Source organism: Carcharodon carcharias, chromosome 1, assembly GCF_017639515.1.
Source record: "Carcharodon carcharias isolate sCarCar2 chromosome 1, sCarCar2.pri, whole genome shotgun sequence".
Lineage (NCBI taxonomy): Eukaryota > Metazoa > Chordata > Chondrichthyes > Lamniformes > Lamnidae > Carcharodon > Carcharodon carcharias.
In genome coordinates, this window is record NC_054467.1 from 192,579,325 (window position 1) to 192,600,528 (window position 21,204).

Sequence of the window (21,204 nt, forward strand, 5' to 3'; positions counted from 1 at the left end):
GATGGATTTTCCTGGGGCCCGAACTCTTGAATTGAATTTAAAGCATTGCATTATCACGGACGGCTTTAGCTGGAAGTGTCTTTTCACTCGGTCCACTAATTCACTATATGACATGGAACTGGGCGTGCTCGGGGCAGTCAGGTTACGAATCAAGTTATTTTATTACCACACACACTTAAGAGGATCGCTTTCCACTTTTCTTCAGGGGTTATTACAGTTGCTATTAAGTAAAATCTGAGGCGCTCAACACACTGGTTCCAGTCTTCAATATTGGCATCATATGGCTCGATTCTTCCAAACTGTAGCATGACTGGTGAGCAGTTTTTTTAAAAAATTTGATTCACTCACAGTAACAGGGTGAGGTGCATGGTCGAAGTTGATTTTACCCTCGTCGCCAAATGTGATGACTCTATGGAGCAGCCTAGTTTCATCATGGAACAGTTAAACTTTATTACAGAGACATTTTCACTGTTCGCACACTCGACCAGATCTCTCATTGGGAAAGCCCCGCTCTGTGGATTACCCGTGCTAAAAGCTCATTGGTTGGAGCCCCTGAAGTACATAACATGACCTGTGATTGACAGGAGGCAGTGACAATACACCCACTTACCACACAGTGGCAACATGATTCCTGTAAAAACATAGGCGAGATTTGTAACCTGAGAGAGTACGTGGGTTTGCGTGTGGGTTAGGGGCAAAAATGCAGCCCTAAGCTGTCAGCTTCCATGTTTAACTTCAGTGCATTAAGCTGGTCTCCCTCAAGAGAGGGGATGCCTGTTAATCGGTTAACTAGAATGATAGTTCAACACGGTTTTTAAGTTTAATTTTAAGTTGCATTCATGGATTTCCTGGGCTTCTTGAAACTTGCCATTGAAAGCAAGGTCAAGGTGAGAAAACAATGACATTTGAGAGGGCTGTACACAATTCATTGAAATACTGCAATAAACACCCAAAGCTCACAACGCTATCATGCTACACAGAAAGATTTATTTCACAATACTTTTGCTGAGAGTTTGCTTTCTGCATGTGGTGGTTTTCTGAATCATATCAAGATGGATGATGACCAAGATTTTACAGCCCCTCTTGCCCAATGGGATATTACAGTCCCGCTGAACTGAATGGAGATTTAAATGGCTCGCTGTATCTGCCGGGGGAAGATATGCCACGGCGGGGCAGTAAAATCCTGGCCAGTGTCTTCTAGACTGAATCTGTTCTGATGATGCCACTTTCAAAAACAGTACCTCTTACATGTCCTCCTTCTTCCTTAACCGAGGTTTTCCATCCATGGTGGTTGACAGGGCCCTCAACCGTGTCCAGCCCATCTCCCGTGCATCCGCCCTCACACCTTCTTCTCCCTCCCAGAAACATGATAGGGTCCCCCTTGCGCTCACTTATCACCCCACCAGCCTCCGCATTCAAAGGATCATCCTCCGCCATTTCCGCCAACTCCAGTATGATGCCACCACCAAACACATCTTCCCTTCACCCCCCTGGCGGCATTCCGCAGGAATCATTCCCTCTGAGACACCCTGGTCCACTCCTCCATCACCCCCTACTCCTCAACCCCCTCCCACGGCACCTTCCCATGCAACCACAGAAGGTGCAATACCTGCCCCTTTACTTCCCCTCTCCTCACCGTTCAAGGGCCCAAACACTCTTTTCAAGTGAAGCAGCATTTCACTTGCACTTCCCTCAACTTAGTCTACTGCATTTGTTGCTCCCAATGCGGTTTCCTCTACATTGGTAAGACCAAACGCAGACTGGGTGACCGCTTTGCAGAACACCTTCAGTCTGTCCGCAAGCATTACCCAGACCTCCCTGTCACTTGCCACTTCAACACTCCACCCTGCTCTCATGCCCATATGTCCGTCCTTGGCTTGCTACATTGTTCCAGCGAAGCTCAACGCTGGAGTTGAGGAAGAACAGCACCTCCAACTAGGCACTTTACAGCCTTCCAGACTGAATATCGAGTTCAACAATTTTAGATCATGAACTCTCTCCTCCACCCCCAACCCCTTTCCGATTTTCCCCCTCCTTTTTTCAATAACTTATATAGATTTTTCTTTTCCCACCTACTTCCAATATTTTTAAGTGTATCAATTGTTTTATCTCTACCTTTTAACCTATTTCAATCCCTTCCCCCCACCCCACCCCCACTAGGGCTATCTGTACCTTGCTCGTCCTGCTTTCTACCTTTAATTAGCACATTCCTTTAGATAATATCAGCACCTTCAACACCTCTTTGTCCTTTTGTCTGTGACATCTCTTGGTTATCTCCACCTATCACTGGCCCTCTATCCAGCTCTTCTTGTCCCACCCCTCCCCCCCCTCCCATCCCCCCTCCAAACCAACTTATATTTCAACTCTTTTCTATTTTTACTTAGTTCTGCTGAAGGGTCATTCGGACTCGAAACGTCAACTGTGCTCCCTTCCACAGATGCTGCCAGACCTGCTGAGTTTTTCCAGGTATTTTTGTTTTTCTTCTGGACTGCCTTAGATTGAACCTTGATGAGGAGCAATCTGAACAGCAGCAACAGCAACAGAAGTGGAAAGAGCAGGAGAATGCAACTCGCAGAAGGCACTATCATCGACACAGGATGTACAGGAAGAGGTGTCGGAACAGCATTCCTTCAGAAGACTCGAGTGATGTCAGACAGATGCAGCATCCTAAAAGAGGACCTGCTCCCTGCTAGTCCTGGTAGCCACATATTCCCAATATTTGTCAAAAAGACCACTGCATTTAACATCTTTGCATCTGTTTCATTCCAGGAGTCTACCAAAAACATATTCAGAATCTCCCTGTGAAAAGACACAACGAATGCATAAGGCAGGTCATTGATGTGTTGTTTGCCAGGATGGCAATTATTTGAACATCACTTTTGATGGCTTTGGCCAAAATGAGTGAGTGCTCTGGCTGGCTTCCCATGGGAGCAAGGCATCATTGAACACACACATGTGGAAATCCGTGCATCCCCAGACCAACCAGGATTATTTGTGATTCACAAGGGATTCCATTCCATTAATGTGCAGCTGTTGTGAAACCACAGAAAGGTATTTCTGCTGGTATGCACAAGATTTCCAGGGGGTTGCCATGATGGTTTTATCCTGCAGCAGTCCAAGTTGCTTGACATTTTTGGATCTGTGAGCAGACTTAAGGAGTGGTTGCTCAGAATCAATGGATGGCCGCTGTAAACTTGGCTGATGTCACCAGTCAGAAACCAATCCAATGAAGCCCAACAGTGCTACAATGACCATATGACCACCAGATGTGATCAAATAAGCCATCGACAAGTTTGGACAGATCTGGAGGTGCCCTCCAGTACATTCCAGCCAGGATATCCAGATGGTCATGGTGTGCTGCGCTCTGCACAACATTGTGCAGCAGTGGAGTTTGCACCTACAGGAGGGAGAAGCTGCAGAGTGCACATTGTCTATGGATGATTCTGAGGAGGAGGTAGACAAAAGGGAGATATGAGGGTAATGCAGTACCAGCTGCTCAGATTGCTGCACACGATGCCAGGGATACCCTGATTAGTGTATGATTCACATAGATTACACTGGATCAATGTCAGAAGCACATGGAAAGGCCACTCTTTCTGCATCTCCCTTCTAAACTCACTGCTATGCTGCTGACACAAAGCAGTCCTTCAAACAACCAATCACCTCTTGCATGTAACACCATTGGTCCTTGTCAATTCATATCTTTCCTTTCATTACCAAACAAGTTAAAAGATGGGGTAAAAGGCAGAAAATGCTGGAGATACTCAGCAGGTCTGGCAGCATCTGTGAAGAGAGAAACAGAGTTAACGTTTCAGGTTAATAACCTTTGATCGGAAGTTAAAAGGCAACTTGCCATCCTGCAACCAAGAATGGAAAAGATGGGAAAGTGCTGCAAAATAGTAAGATTTACGTGGTTCTACTAAAGAGCAGAAATTTCACAGCATAACAAGAACTGTTCCCCATGCACCTGTGCGGGGAGAGACTGCCATGAGGCAGCATGTTGGGTACTGACCTGAGGGAGGGCAACAGGTAAGGAATTGTGAAGTTTCCACTTCCTTGTCCCTTTTCGCCATCATCGGCTGGCCACAATTCACTGCTAACACTCTGCTGGAGAAAGCTTGGTGCAGGTCAGTAATGTGCTTTAAGGCCAAGACTCAGGTATTGGCCAAGCAATTTAAGGTGACTGACATGTTAACATCCAGAATGTAAACGGCTGTGGTCAAAGCTGGCATTGGCTCATTTTGAGCTGAACTCCTGAGGTGAAGTGAGAGTGACTGACCTTGACATCAATGCAGCATTTGACTGAGTGTGGCATCAAGGATCCTTACCAAAACTGAAGTCAATGGGAATTAGGGGGAAAACTCTCCACCGGTTGGAGTCATACCGAGCACAAAGGAAGATGGTTGTGGTTGTTGGAGGTCAATCATCTCAGTCCCAGGACATCACTGCAGGAGTTCCTCAGGGTAGTGTCCTCGGCCCAACCATCTTTGGCTGCTTCATCAATGACCTTTCTTCCGTCATAAGGTCAGAAGTGGGAATGTTGGCTGATGATTGGACAATGTTCAGCACCATTCGCAACTCCTCAGAGATTGAAGCATTCCATGTCCAAATGCAGCAAGACCTGGACAATATTCAGGCTTGGGCTGACAAGTGGCAAGTTACAATTATGCCACACAAGCGGCAGGCGATAACTATCTCCAACGAGAAAGAATCCAACCATGCCCCTTTGCCATTCAGTGGCATTATCATCACTGAATCCCCCACTATTGACTGGAAACTGAACTGGACCAGCCATATAAATACTGTGGCTTCAAGAGCAGGTCAGTGGCTAGGAATTCTGAGGTGTGTAACTCACCTTCTGACTCCTCAGAGCCTGTCCACTATCTACAAGGCACAAGTCAAGGGGTGATGGAATCCTCTCCACTTACCCGTATTACGATTCCTGTATGGATCTGTAAACCAAAAGAATCAAATTTATTAAATGACCACTAAATGAAAGAAAGAGTGGCAACAATGTTAAACATGCGTTCCAACCTTTCAGGAACCCAGGTCTCGGTCAACACTCAAGAAGCTCAACACCTTCCGGGACACAGCCCAACTGATTGGCACCCACCTTAAATATTCACTCCCTCTGCCACCAGTGCACAGTGGCAGCAGTGTGTACTATCTACAAGATGCACTGCAGCAACTCGCCAAACCTCCTTTGACAGCGCTTCTCAAACCTGTGGCCTCTACCACTCAGAAGTGCATGGGCAGCCATTGGAGGAAAAGGCCACCAAATTCCCCTCCAAATCACACACCATCCTGACCTGCAACTTTATTACTCTTCCTCCACTGTCGTTGGGTCAAAATCTTGGAACTCTCTACCTAACAGCACTGTGGATATTCCTATATACCACATGGATTGCAATGTTTCAAGAAGGTGGCTCAGCACCACTTTCTCAATGGCACTTAGGGGCGGGCAACAAATTCTGGCCTTGCAGCAGCACCCACACCCCATGAACAGAAGAAAAGACTGACAATTACATTTTTCTCAATCTTTTGGGTGTGAAGTTCCTATGTGAATTATTCCTAGACTCTCCCAACTAATTTCTTACTAGGTATGGGATCATAGCACAAATCTGCTCCAAATATCAGAGAAGTCAGGCATTCAGAGAGACTTTGTATTCCTAACAAAAAAGTGGCAAGAAAATGCCAATGAGTGATTTCATCAGAACATTTAAAAAAATGATATGATGTATCTTGTCTCTGAGTTAGGAGGTTGTGGGTTCAAACCCAATTCAGAATTTAAACATACAACCCAGGTTGGCACTTAAGTACAGCGTTAAAGGAGTGCTGCATTGTCAAAACTGCTGTCCTTTGGATGAAACATTAAAGTGAGGCCATGTTCATGTGTTTAGGTAGATGTAAATAATCCTATGGCACTTTGAAAAAGAGCAGCATGTTGTCTTATCAACATTTGTTAATGTGATAATGGAAGGGTGGAATGCATATGAAATCATAAAACTATGTTGGTGAGAAGGTCTCAGCATAGACTATGAAAACTTGAAAGGGAGAATGTTTGATTTAATTAAAATAAGATACTGTTATAACAGGAAATGAAAAAACTATTAAAACAGGGAGGGACTTCACTGAACTAAATTATCACAGTTAATTGGAACCCTATGAGGAATTAATTCATTCCAGCTGAATTAATCAGGCTTGGTAAGGGAATTATTTACAGGTAAAGGAATTCATTCATTTAGATTAACTGAATTAAATCCATTGAGAAATTCATTTATTTAGGCAATTCTAATTGGACACTATATGGATTCATTTTATTGTAGTGATTGAATCGAGCATTGTTTGGGATTAAGTTATTCTGATGTTTTAGATCAAACCTTTAAGGATTTATTTTATTCTGTGTCAATTTATTCCCTTTCTCCAATTTTCCCTCCAATTCTCTTGTAAACCCCTCTCCTGATGGTGTATGGTATGTTCCACAGACAGCACTGAGTCTCCTATACTTAATTTTTAAAAATATTCATTCATGGGATGTGGGCCTCACTGGCTGGGGCAGCATTTATTGCCCATCCCTAGTTGCCCTTGAGAAGATGTTGGTGAGCTGCCTTCTTGAACTGCTGCAGCCCCTGTGGTGTGAATTCATATGAACATATGAATTAGGAGCTTGGCCATTTGAGCCTGCTCCACCATTCATTAAGATCATGGCTGACCTGAATGTAACCTCAATCTGACATTCCTGCCTACCCCCAATAACCTTTCTCACTCCCCACCCCATTAATCAATAATCTATCTAGTTCTGCCTTAAAAATATTCAATGACTGTGCTTCCACCACCTTTTAAGGAAGAGAGTTCCAAAGACTCAAAACCTTCTGAAAGAAAAAAAAAATTCCTAATCTGTCTTAAATGAGGGACACCTAATTCTAGATTATCCCACACGAGGAAACATCCCTCCACATCCATCCTGTCAAGACCCCTCTGGATCTTAATGGTTTCAATTAAGTCGCCTCTTGCTCTTCTAAGCTCCAGTGGATGCAAGCCTAACCTGTCCAGCCTTTCCTCTTAAGACAACCCGCCCATTCCTGGTATTAGTCTAGTAAACGTTCTCTGAACTGTTTTTAACGCATTTACATCGTCCTTTAAATAAGGAGACCAATACTGTACACAATACTCTAAATGTGATCTGCCCTATAAAACTGAAGCACAATCTCCTTACTTTTGTTATCAATTCCCCTCACAATAAATGATAACATTCTATTAGCTTTCCGAATTACCTGCTGTACCTGTATATTAACCTTTTGTGATTCATGCACTAGGATCCAGATCACTCTGAATCTGAGCTCCTCAATCTGTCACCATTTAGAAAATAAGTTTATTCTTTATTCTTCCTGCCAAAATGATTGATTTCACATTTGCCCACATAATACTCCATTTAACAGATCTTTGCCCACTCATTTAACCCAACTATGTCCCTTTGTAACTTCCTTACACCCTCTTCACAATTTACTTTCCTACCTACCTTTATGCCATCAGCAAAATTTGCAACCATTCCTTTGGTCCCTTCATCCAAGTTATTTATATAAACTGTAAAAAGTTGAAGCCCCAGCGCTGATCCCTGTGGCATGCCATTCATCCTGCCAACCAGAAAAAGACCCATTTATGCCAACTCTCTACTTCCTGTGAGCTAGCCAATCTTCAATCCATACCAATATGTTAACCCCAAAACCATGAAATTTTATCTTCTGCAATAACCTTTGATGTGGCACTTTATTAAATGCCTTCTGGAAATCTAAGTACAGAACATCCACTGGTTTCCCTATATCCATAGCACATGTGACTCCTTTAAAGAGATTAGATATTAGTTAAGCATGATTTCCCTTTCCCAAATGATGTTGACTCTGCCTGATGAACTTGAATGTTTCTAGGTGTCCTGTTATAAAATTTTTAATAGCTTCTAACAATTTTTCTCTGACAAATGTTAAGCTGTTCAGTTCCACAAGATTCTCTACTTCTTCTTATTGATTCTCAGGATGTGGGCTTCACTGGCTGGGTCAGCATTTATTGCCCGTCCCTAGCTGCACTTGAGAAGATGGTGGTGAGCTGCCTTCTTGAACCGCTGCAGTCCATGTGCTATGGGTACACCCACAGTGCTTTTAGGATGGGAGTTCCAGGATTTTGACCCAGTGAAAGAACACTGATATATTTCCAAATGAGTGGCTTGGAGGGGAACTTCCAGGTGGTGGTATTCCCATCTATCTTCTGCCCTTGTCCTTCTAAAAGGTTGTGGGTTTGGAAGGTGCTGTCGAAGGAGCCCTAGTGAATTCCTGCAGTGCATCTTGTAGATGGTACACACTGCTGCTATTGTGTGTTGGTGGTGGAGGGAGTGAATGTTTGTGGATGTGGTGCCAATCAAGCGCGCTGCTTTGTCCTGGATGGTGTCAAGCTTCTTGAGTGTTGTGGGAGCTGCACTCATCCAGGCAAGTGGGGAGTATTCCATCACACTCTTGACTTGTGCCTTGGCCAGGCTTTGGGGAGTCAGGAGGTGAGTTACTCAACACATGATTCCTAGCATCTGACCTGCTTTTGTAGCCACAGTATTTATATAGCTAGTCCAGTTCAGTTTCTGATCAATGGTAGCCCCCAGGATGTTGATAGTGGGGGATTCAGTGATGCTAATGCCATCGAACATAAAGGGGTGATGGCTGGATTCTCTCTTGTGTGACGCTTGTGCAACACTTGTGTGGTGCGAATGTTACTTGCCATTTGTCAGCCCAAGCCTGGATATTGTCCAGGTCTTGCTGCATTTGGACATGGACTGCCATGTATAATCTCCCTGACACTGCATTCCTGAAGGATTGTTCTGTTTGAATACTCCTTGGTCCCCAAAAAAGATATACTCAAAGAAAGACTTGCAGTGATACAGAGCTTTTCACGACCAACTTACATCTAAAAGTGCTTTGAAGTCAATGAAACATTTATGAATTGATGTCACTGCTGCAATGTAGGATGCATGGCAGCCCATTTGCACACAGCAACTCCTCACAAACAGCAATGGATAATGACCTGATCATTTGTTTTTGTGACATTGATTGAGGGACAAATATTGACCAGGACCCTGGGGATAACTCCCTGGCACTTCTTCAAAATAGTGTAATAGGATATTTTGCAGCCACCCAAGCAAGCAGATGAAGCCTCAGTTTAATGTATCAACCAAAAGACAGCATCTCCAACAATGTAGCACTCCCTCAGTACTACATTGAAGTATCAGCCTTGATTTTTGTTCTCAAGGTTTAGGTTGAGCCTTGAACACAGAATTTTGTGATTCAGAGGTGAAAGTGCTGCCAACTGAACAGTTGTTTAGGTTAAAATTTACTTTGGTTAAGCTCACAGTAAAACATATTGTAACTGGAGTCAAAACTAACTTGCAAACACGATATGGTTAACTCTCTTAACAACAATGTGAATTCACCAGTAAGAAATACACACACGTAAAAAATGGTATTCTAGGGTTCTTGCTATTACACTAGCATGTAAGCATATAATGCAAGCTCCGATAATTAAAACCGTGATCACATAGAAGAATATAGGACCCAAGTCTTATTCTCTTGTTGGATGCTGTACCTTGACTAAGTAAAACTGACCAGTGTGAGTGTTACCTAAGCACTAAACAACATTGCACAGAAATTGAGCAGAAACCCTCATTAAAATAGGTGGTCCTTTCATCAAATACGGGATATTAATTAGGGGTGGTCTACTATTGATCAAATGAACTTCTAAGTATGTTCGTGATGCTGGACGAGACCCCAAAATCTTTGGTGCCATCCGGTTAGGGGCTAATAACTTTTTGTTTAAATGAAATAAAGCTTGAGACTCAAGACACTTGCTATGAGAATGAGGCCACAAGACACCATGGATTTTGAACAAACAAAAATAAATGTTACTATACAAGGTCAGAAAGATGAAACTACTTATATCTATGTTATACTCTAACGTCCATGGTTAACATGAGGTGCGTGTGAATTAACAGTCAAACTGTGGTCAGACGCAGCACACTGCATAATTAATGGCAGATCAACCAAGACAGATTCCATGGATTTCTCAACCACCTACCCAAATGTTAGTAAAACTGTGAGTCAACCTCATTGAAACGCTTTCTGTCTCACGAGGGATTCAAGCCTTCACCTTCTAAGGTCTCTCCTTGGAATTCTCTCCAAAAGTTGCTCCTACTGGGATGACCTCAATGATGGCCCACAAACTTTCAACCTCATCTCCTGAGCCTCCATTTCCCTGGATTCCCCAGTTTGCACTCAACACCAAGTTACAAGCAGAACTTCAGCTCTTAAACTGTGCAGAGCAAAATACCACCTTATCTTGGCCCAACAGCCTGCAGCATGGAGTCACCAACCTTTTACTGCTTTCTTCAGTTGCCAGGGCATGCCCTGAGACTCCTTTGATTGCCAGGGCTTCTCCTGAACCCTCTTCACTTAACTCTTTCTCTGTTCCTCTTTTTTCTCAACTGGGACCTCCCCCTGCCCCCTCTCCCTGGGCCCTGCCTGGGGCACTTCTTAATTATGGCACTCCTATCACCCATGTTCACATCAGTTTCTTTTTACACAGGTATGCTCAGCCCAAGAGCTGCAAAACACCAGATTTTGCATATGTTTTCTGCTTGCTGATGAAGTAAGTCTGAACCTCATAGCACTAACCATTAATTAAATAATCCCTAAAATTCATTATAAATATTTCAACATATTTTGAATAAGTGTAGATTTGTTTGATTTGTAGGTAATCCTACTTTAATATTTAGAATCATAGAAAATTTATGGAACAAAAAGAGGCCACTTGGCCCATCATGTCTTCTCTGGCTGAAAAACAAGCCACCCAGGCTAATCCCACTTGCCAGCATTCGATTCATAGCCCTGCAGATTACGGCACTTAAGGCACATATCCAGACATCTTTTAAATGAGTTGAGGGTTTCTGCCTTGACTACCCTTTCAAGCAGTGAGCTCCAGGCCCCCACAACCCTTGAGGCGAAAAGATTTTTCCTAATTTCCCCTCTAATCTTTCTACCAATCATTTTAAATCTATGCCTCCTCATCACTTACATCTCTGCTACATGCAATAGCCTCTTCCTGTCCATTCTATCCAGGCCCTTCACAGTTTTTTATATCTCAATTAAATCTCCCCTCAGCCTCCTCTGTTCCAAGAAGAACAATCCTAGCCTATCGAAACTTTCTTCATAGCTATAATTTTCCAATCCTGGCAACACCTCTGTAAATCATGGTGCAGTGGTAATTTCACTGGACTAGTAATCCAGAGACACAGTAATGCTCTGGGGACCCGGGTTTGAATTCCACCATGGCAGATGGTGAAGTTTGAATTCAATAATTAAAGTTTTCTATCCGCAATATTATGTGAGGCACAAGGGCAAGTTTGGCCACGAGTTCCTGGAGTTCGAGTTCAGGCTGGACAGCAAACTCAGATATGCAAATAACAGCAACTACAAAAATGATGAATTGATTAGGAAGGTGGCATTTGTCCATAAAAGTGTTACGGAAGAACTAAAGCAAATCACAGACAGTGAAATCACAAAGGAAGACAATGCGTTGTGGCCCCCCACCTGACCGAGTGGGATGACAGGAACTGGAGATTGTAATAGGCGATGAACATATTTAATTTGCGACATCAAAAATTGGGTCTCTAATTGATGTAAATCAATCCAAGGATCCAGACAGCCTGCGAGTATTCTACTATCTGGTCCAGGACTTGAAATGTCTAGTTTTCAGTCTCATTGGGTTGCACTTCAAGATCAAGCCTATCTAAGAGTTTGGTGTTCAGATAAGGATGATGGATTTAGGAATGGACCGCAGTCAGAGTGGGAAGAGATAAGATGGCTTGAATTGACTTGGACTCAATATGTGTTACAGCAACTAACTTTGTCTCATGTGGATTGTAGATTTGGTCATTTTTTTATGTGAAAATATAACGATTTAATTTTGTTCACAAATTATTTGATTTCCTTTTTATATTAAAATAAATGCCCTGCTGACCTTACCTGGTCTGGCCGCATGTGACTCCAGACCCACAGCAATGTTGTGGTTGACTCTTGCATGCCTTCTGAAATGGCCGACCACTCAGTTCTCCATTCTATCAAACTAAAAGAAATGATCACTCAACATTGACCCAGGCGCCGGAAACCACAACAGCGACCCTACAAAGTCCTCTTTTGTAACATCAGGGAGCTAGTGCCAAAATTGGGAGAGTTGTCTTGCAGACAAGTCAAGCAACAGCTTGACATAGTCATACTTGCAGATTCACACCTTACTTATCATGTCCTAGACACCTTCATCACCATCCTGTCTCAGTAGCACCACCACAGACCAAGTTAACCGAGTCCTAAAGGACATAACTGATAGACTAGGTCTGCAGCAGATGTTAGCAGGAAACCAGCAAGAGGGAAAAACATACTGATCTCATCCTCACCAACCTGCCTGCCACAGGTGCATCTGTCCATGACAATATCAGAAGGAGTGACCACCGGACAGTCCTTCTGGAGACAAAGTCCTGCCTTCTGATTGAGGATACCTTCCATCGTGTTGTGTGGCATGACCATTGTGCTAAATGGGATAGATTTCGAGCAGGCATAGCAACTCAAAGCTGGGCAATCATGAGGCACTGTGGGCCATCGGCAGGTGTGAACACAATCTGTAACCTCATGGACCAGCCTATCCCCCAATCTACCATTACCACCAAGCTAGGGTTCAATGAAGAGTGCAGTGGGGCATGCCAGGAACAGCACCAGGCATACCTAATAATGTGTCAACCTGGTGAAGCTACAACACAGGACTACTTGCATGCCAAACAGCATAAACAGCAAGTGACAGATAGAGCTAAACAAGTCCACAACTAACTAAGCTCTATAGTCCTGCCGCATCCAGTCGTGAATGATGGTGGACAATTAAACAACTCACTGGGGGAGGAGGCTCCACAACACTACAGTGCAAAAGATAAGGCATTCACAACAATCTTCAGCCAGAAGTGCCAAGTGGATGATCCATTTCAGCCTCCTATGGAGGTCCCCAGCATCACAGATGCCAGTCTTCAGCCAATTCAATTCCACGTGATATCAAGAAATGGCTGAAGGCACTGGATACCTCAAAGGCTATGGGCCTTGACAATATTCCAGCAATAGTACTGAAGACTTGTGCTCCAGAACTTGCCGTGCCCGTAGCCAAGCTGTTCCAGTACAGCTCCAACACTGGCACCTACCCAGCAATGTGGAAAATTGCCCAGGTATGTTCTGTACACAAGAAGCAGGACAAATCCAACCAAGCCAATGATCACCCCATCAGTCTACACTCGATCATCAATAAAGTGATGGGAGTGGTCAGCAACTGTGCTATCAAGCAGCACTTCTTAGCAATAACCTGCTCACTGACACTCAGGTTGGGTTCCATCAGTGCCACTCAGCGTCTGACCACATTACAACCTTCGATCAAATATGGGCAAAAGAACTGAAATCCAGAAGTGAGGTGAGAATGACTGCCCTTGACATCAAGGCAGCATTTAACCGAGTGTGGTATCAAGGAGCCCTAGCAAAACTGGAGTCCATGGGAACCAGGGGGAAAATTCTCCTTTAGTTGAAGTCATACCTAGCACAAAGGAAGATGGCTGTGGTTGTTGGAGATTCGTCACCTCAGTCCCAGAACATCACTGCAGGAGTTCCTCAGGGTAGTGTCCTCGGCCCAACCGTCTTCAGCTGCTTGACCAATGACCATCCTTCCGTCATAAGGTCAGAAGTGGAGATGTTTGCACAATGCTCAGCATTTGTGACTCCTCAAATACTGAAGCAGTCCATGTCCAAATGCAGCAAGACCTGGACAATATCCAGGCTTGGGCTGGCAAGTGGCAAGTAACATTCGGGCCACACAAGTGCCAGGCAATGATCATCTCCAACAAGAGAGAATCTAACCATCGCCACTTGACATTCAATGACATTACCATCACTGAATCTCCCACTATCAACATCCTGGGGGTTACCATTGACCAGAAACAGAACTGGATTAGTCATATAAATACTGTGGCTACAAAAGCAGGTCAGAGCTAAGAATCCTGCAGTGAGTAACTCACCTCCTGACTCCCCAAAGCCTGTCCACTATCTACAAAGCACAAATCAGGAGTGTGATGGAATATTCTCCAATTGCCTGGATGAGTGCAGCTCCCACAGTGCTCAAGAAGCTTCAAACCATCCTGGACAAAGCAGCCCACTTGATTGGCACCATATCCACAAACATTCACTCCCTCCACCACCAACACACAGTAGCAGCAGTGTGTACCATCTACAAGATATACTGTGGGAAATCACAAAGCGTCCTTAGACAACAACTTCCAAACTCATGACCGCTACCATCTAGAAAGACAAGGGCAGCAGACACATGGCAACATCGCCAACTGCAAGATCCCCCCCCCCCCCCCCCGCCCCCGCCCCCGCCCCCGCCCCCGCCCCCAAGTCACTCACCATCCTGACCTGGAATTATATCTGTATTCCTTCACCGTCAATGGGCCAAAATCCTGAACTCCCTTCCTAACAGCACTGTGGGTGTACCCATAACACATGGACTTCAGCGGTTCATGAAGGCAGGTCACCACCACCTTCTGAAGGGATGGGCAATAAATGGTGGTCTAGCCAGCAATGTCCAGAACGCATGACTTAATAACCTAAATAAACTCCTAGTTTAGCTTCCTGCTACAATAATTAACACCAGTTGAACCAACTCCTTTCAGCTGAATGACAGGTAATTGGCATTCCTATGCAGCCCCTTCCGATTGAACCAACTCCTGCCAGCTGATTGACAGATAACTGCCACCACCAGGTAATCCCCTGCTTAACAAGACTACTTAACTCACTTGAAGTTTGTTAGTAGTAAATCAGAGTCTGACTCTTATTTTATATTTAAACTTTAGAAAAAATTAACATAATTTAGCACATGCACCAAATTCCCAACTTCACACTCTGTCTCCATCCCACTCAGATATAGTCTCCTGTCTCCTCATGTGTCCCTTACTCATTATTTGTTGGACATCCTTTCCTTCTTTTAAAAGCATTGTAGCTGTAACAAGAAAAGTTTACATTTTGGATTCTCTATTCAAAGTAAGAACTAGCTATCTTTTCTTCAGGGTTTATCTTCTTTTGCGATTTGTACTTTTCATATAACCACTGAATTGCATTCTTGCTTATTGGAATAAACTTTTGTTTTAAAACTTAAATGTTCTCACTTAGTCTTCTGTATCAAACACTTAACAACCCAACACCTATTTCTTTTTAACGTGGGGAATATTTGCTGAGGAGTTTCACCCGGACCCTTATAATATCTGGGAAAATTACAATCTAGCTAAAACCTAATTGAAAGTTAATTGAAGGCTATTAGGAAGAAGGGTTCTTTTCCTATGGGTAGAGGCAGTTTAGACTCAATGGACCCAGGAATGTATCCTTGAGCCTGACTCCCTCTGGCTGAAGTTGAGGGGAATTAATCGGGAGGTACCCCTGATCTCAAATGCACCAAAAAATAGGACTAGGATTATTAATACATTATGTATTAATACACCACATAACCATCCTATGTGTTCACCATTCAATTCTGATCAGCTACACTCCAAAATGGTGTAGGAAATTAAGCTCCCAAATTAGGCTCCCTGGAATTCTTGGAAGGGATAATGCTTGAATTCTGAGTATCAAGTCTCAATAAGGTGAGTGAAAGTGACTCAAATCACTTCCCAACCATCCCTTACCATGCATGCAGAGACTATCAAAAATTGCCATTGCCGACTATATTTCAAGTCGTCATAGCGGGGTATTGGGAAAAGTTTTCAATAGGCAATAATACCATGCATCCAGATATGCACACCACACATTGGCAGCTAACAAGTGTCTAACAAGCTGGAGACACAAGGATAAAAAGCCTGTCAAGGTAAATTGATTGGTTAATTTGATTGGAACACATCTCTGAAGTAAACAGAGAGGTTTTTTTAAGGAGACATCAAAGTCAGTATAATGACCCACAGCTGCACCCTTTGCAAAGGAATGTTAGGAGGTGTCAAACTGACCAAGAAGGTCTGGTTCTCATCAAAAATTTTGAAATTTGATCACTGTAGTTCTGACATAGGCTGTCTGCTTGACTGATATTTTGAATGGGACCTATGTGAGAGAAATAATCCTGATGAATTGTATTACTAAGACTCGCACCCAGAAGAAGGCATATCATGGTGGGAACAAGCTACTGAGGTCATTCAGGGCAGAAATTAAAGGAAAAAGAGAAAGAAAGGAAAAATATGAGTAAAGACATTGTTTAAGATTAATGGATAACAGATGTTGTAAAGCAGTTATAAACAGAGCCTTGTAAGCTGAAGAATAAAACATTTTATCAGACCACGGGTAGAATTTTCCAGACCTTGCCGGCGAGTTTCCAGGCAAGGTAGGGACCCATAAAATTCCCTTGATGGCCTTCCCACTGCCCTCCCACCCCAGCCTCTGCAATTTTACAGTGGATCGGGCAAGGCGTAGGCCAGCCCACCCATCGTTGCCCCAAGTGAGGCCCTTAAGCGGGCAATTAATGACCACTTTAGGGTTAATTCCCACCCAGCCTCAATTTTGAGGCAGGTGGGAGGAGTTCAGGAGCAGGTGGTATGCCCAGAAAGTGAACCTGGTCAAGCCTCAGGTGGGAAGGTAGGGGCAGTGGGGCACCTCCAAAAAGGGCCTCTTTTCAACATCCGGTGCCCTCCCTACAAGGTCTGCCCCTGCCCCCATTGGTACTCCCTCCTCCTCCTCCGGCTTCTCCATCAACACTGCCAATACTTTTGCCCACTCCCCAGGCACCACCTCAACTCCTCTCCCTGCCCTGAGGACCCCCAGCATTTACCTTGCCCTGGACGCCACAACTTAGACTGTGGGGATTGCTTGTAGTTCCAGCAGTGGCCACTACTTCTTCTGGTGCTGCTGAGACTACAGAGCTGCTGACCAATAAGATTAGCTAACAGCTCTCTGAGCAGAAGCTTCCTCCCAAGTTGGAGTGTTAAGTGGCTGCAGGACAGCCAGTGTCAGTGGAGATACATTCTCCGTTGGCTCTTTGGGTGGTGGGGCAGGAAGCTCTGCCATCTTAAAAATCCTGGCCCATGTGACATAGGCTATAGATTACAAACCAGATCTAAAAGTAAAAAATAGATGGTAATGGAAAATCAATCAGTGGTTTTCATTGGCCTATCAAACAGAACTTGTATTTCAAAACAAAAACAAAAATAAAAATATCTGGAAAAACTCAGCAGGTCTGACAGAATCCACAGAGAGGAATACAGTTAATGTTTCGAGTCCATATGACTCTTCAACAGAACTAAGGAAAAATAGAAGAGAGGCGAAATATTAGCTGGTTTAAGTGGGGGGGGGGGGGGCGGTGGTGGGACAAGTAGAGCTGGATAAAGGGCCAATGGAGATTGCCAAAAGATGTCATAGACAAAAGGACAAAGAGGTGTTGATGGTGGTGATATTATCTAAGGAAAGTGCTAAGGATAAACATTGAGGGTAGAAAGCAGGGCGAGCAAGGTATAGATAGCCCTAGTGGGGGTGGGGTGGGAGGAAGGGATCAAAATAGGCTAAAAGGTAGAGATAAAACAATGGATGGAAATACATTTAAAAATAATGGAAATAGGTGGGAAAAGAAAAATATATATAAATTATTGGAAAAAAGGGGATCAGAAAGGGGGTGGGGATGGAGGAGAGAGGTCATGATCTAAAATTGTTGAACTCAATATTCAGTCCAGAAGGCTGTAAAGTGCCTAGTTGGAAGATGAGGTGCTGTTCCTCCAGTTTGCGTTGAGCTTCACTGGAACATTGCAGCAGACCAAGAACAGCCATGTGGGCATAAGAGCAGGGTGGTGTGTTGAAATGGCAAGCGGCAGGGAGGTCTGGGTCATGCTTGCAGACAGACCGAAGGTGTACAGAAATACAGAACTTTTATTTCTTTGATATACAGAAGTAAAAATTTCAGTACTTTGCCAACATTCCTGGTATTACTAAACTCAACCAGTATCTGTCACATAAAATTTATATGGGTAAAGTTTTGTCCAACCGTCTTGGAATATTTAGATATTTATCTCTATCATAGTGTACTTAGAAGAACTGAAGAAGTGACAGTCTGCTGCCTGGGTTATACCTCATTTTCCCTTTAAAGTTTAAAACTGAGCTACAGGAAATCAGACGGTGTTTTATGCAGCTTATTGGGTTTCTGAACTCCACCCAGACACTAAATCTAAGCCCATCTTTAATTAATGTTTTACAGGATGATGCAGGTAGTCTTTTTTTAATTTGCTTTAAAATCAAAAATATGTTCATAGAGGAATAATAACTGTGAAGTGACACTGCCTAAAAGACAATAATGTGTAGTTGCTCTAGTCTCTCCAGCAGGTGGAAACAAAAGGCCAGAGAGTGGCACAAGCAACTGCAGAAATCCCTCAGCCTGTGGGAACAAAAATCAAATTGGCCAACTACATCGATTAAACTGACAACCAACTGAGGCGGATTTGAATTGTGGCAGCGACCATATCCATCATGCAAGTTATATCTTCAATCCCACTTTCAAGATATTTGGAATATTTTCCTTTGCCACTATTGTTAGTAAAAAGGAGGGATCAATGGAAAATAGGTTTCAATAACAATATAATATGCTCAATCTTCCCAAACAATAAGATCATTTTTGATGTCAGCAAAGACACCTTGTTGATTGATTATTTTACCAATGTTGTCGTAAACTGGTGAAAGTCACCTGAAAGAACAAAAACACATGATATCCAAGGCACATACAGTATGAACTGGTCACGTCACAATAACTTACACAGTGAGTCAAAGGTACCGGTAAAAGCATGTGTGATTAGGAACCATTTGCACAACAAGGTAAAAGTTCATCCTGAGATAATGTTAGTATAGGCAGACAATTATAAAAACAATTATATAATAGTTAAACGCAACATAAGGGTTAAAAATCAACGATTTAACCTGGTGAACACCTTAGAAGGCAATAAAAAATCTTAATGGCAGTTGGTGGAATCCATGTTCAATACATTTTGGGCATGTTAAAAATCAATATTTTGCTGTTATTTCACACTTTTTGTCATTTCAAATTATGGAACAAATATTTTTATTTATAACATTGTGTGATTACACTTTAATATATCAACTATTCTAATATTATTTCTTCTAACACAAAGGCAGGACAAATCCAACCCAGCCAAATACCACCCCATCAGCCTACTCTCAATCACCAGCAAAGAAATGGAAGGTGTCATCGACAGTGCTATCAAAAGCAGCACTTACTCAGCTGTAAGCTCCTCACTAATGCTTTGTATTCACCATACCCCTCCTCACCCTCTCTGATGCAGAGCAAAGGAATTAGTTTCATACCCTTATGCCCTCACCTCAATGAATTTCGGGGGGCTCGACACGACGCTGAACTCTTCTTCTGCCGCCTTCGTCTCCGTGGTCACTTCTTTGGGGAGGAATCCTCTCCCAATTTAACGGATCCTCACACCCCTCTTCCTGTAAGGACTCCAATATTCTCTCTCCACTTGGACCGCTCCCTCTGGATTCTTACCTGCTCTTGATCTTTTCATTGAGAACTGTCGGCGTGACATCAGTCATCTCGATTTCTCTGTGCCTTTCACCCACTCTAATCTGTCTCTTTCTGAACTTGCTACAGTCCGTTCTCTCAGGTCCAACCCTGACTTTGTCATCAAATCTGCTGACAAGGGTGGTGCTGTTGTTGTCTGGTGCACTGACCTCTACTCGCAGAGGCTGAGCATCAACTCTCAGTCACTTCCTCCTACCTCCCTCTGGACCCACCACTGAACATCAAGTCATTGTTTCCAGGACTATCACTGACCTCATCTCCTCTGGAGATCTTCCCTCCACAGCTTCCCATCTCATAGTCTCCCAACCTCGGACAGCCCACTTCTACCTCCTACCCAAAATCCACAAACAGGACTGTCCCGGCAGACCGATCGTGTCAGCCTGTTCCTGCCCCACGGAACTCATTTCTTGCTATCTTGACTCCATTCTCTCTCCCCTTGTCCAGTCCCTTCCCACCTACGCCCGTGATTCCTCTGACACCCTACATCATATCAACAATTTCCAGTTCCCTGGCCCTAACCGCCTCCTCTTCACCATGGATGTCCAATCCCTCTACACCTCCATCCCCCACCTGGGTGGTCTGAGGGCTCTCCACTTCTTCCTCGACCAGAGGCCCGAACAATCCCCATCCACCACTACTCTCCTCTGTCTGGCTGAACTTGTTCTCTCACTGAAGAATTTCTCCTTAAACTCGTCTCACTTCCTCAAAATAAAAGGTGTGGCTATGGGTACCCGTATGGGCCCCAGTTATGCTTGCCTCTTTTTGGGGTATGTGGAACATTCCTTGTTCCAGTCCTACTCAGGCCCCCACCTACAACTCTTTCTCCAGTACATCGATGACTGCTTCAGGCTCTCGTCCGGACCTGGAAAAATTTATTAATATTGCTTTCAATTTCCACCCCTCCACCATTTTCACATGGTTCATCACTGACATTTCCCTCCCCTTCCTTGACCTTTCTGTCTCAATTTCTGGTGATAGACTGTGCACCAATATTCATTACAAGCCTACCAACTCCCACAGATACTTCAACTACAGCTCCTCACACCCCTCTTCCTGTAAGGACTCCATCCCATTCTCTCAGATCCTTCGTCTCCATTGCATCTGTTCTGATGATGCCACTTTCAAAAACGGTTCCTCTGACATGTCTTCCTTCTTCCTTAACAGGTTTTCCACCCACGGTGGTTGACAGGACCCTCAACCGTGTCAGGCCCATCTCCCGCGCATCCGCCCTCACGCCTTCCTCTCCCTCCCAGATCCATGATAGGTTCCCCCTTGTCCTCACTTATCCCCCCACCAGCCTCCGCATTCAAAGGATCATCCTCCGCCATTTCCACCAACTCCAGTATGATGTCACCACCAAACACATCTTCCCTTCACCCTCCCGGCGGCTTTCTGCAGGGATCGTTCCCTCCGGGACACCATGGTCCACTCCTCCATCACCCCCTACACCTCAGCCCCTCCCATGTCACCTTCCCATGTAACCGGAGAAGGTGTTACACCTGCCCCTTTACTTCCCCCCTCCTCATCGTC

General features: G+C 44.0%; 1 pseudogene; it reads left to right on the plus strand.

The window, feature by feature from the left end:
• The first annotated feature begins 366 nt into the window (after positions 1–366).
• On the plus strand, positions 367–11,824 carry LOC121275743 (annotated as a pseudogene).
• The last annotated feature ends 9,380 nt before the right edge of the window (positions 11,825–21,204 follow it).